Source organism: Oculina patagonica, chromosome 12, assembly GCF_052425735.1.
Source record: "Oculina patagonica isolate OP01 chromosome 12, crgOcupat, whole genome shotgun sequence".
NCBI lineage: Eukaryota > Metazoa > Cnidaria > Anthozoa > Scleractinia > Oculinidae > Oculina > Oculina patagonica.
Genome location: NC_135769.1, coordinates 10,577,120 through 10,577,448, shown reverse-complemented (window position 1 = coordinate 10,577,448; position 329 = coordinate 10,577,120).

Here is a 329-nt window from a genome sequence, read left to right as displayed (position 1 = left end):
CTTGACAACGACATTTCTATAATGATAGCTATAATTAAGCGGCATACAAGTAGCTCAAAGTGGTACTTTTGGAAGTAACATTTGAATCCGATAAACTATTTTCTTTTGTATTAAGAACTAATTCGTGACCAGAGTTTATTGTGAATACATAATGTACACCCACAAAAAAATATGCTTTATTTAAACGCTCGACTGATCACGCTCACAAAACCGTTATTAACATAAAAAAAGGTAGGTCCGCGGTGCGTGCATGCAAAGGCTTTGTGAAAAGCCACACGTTATAAAATCGAATGATGCACAAATAAGAGAAATTAAAAATAATCGAACTC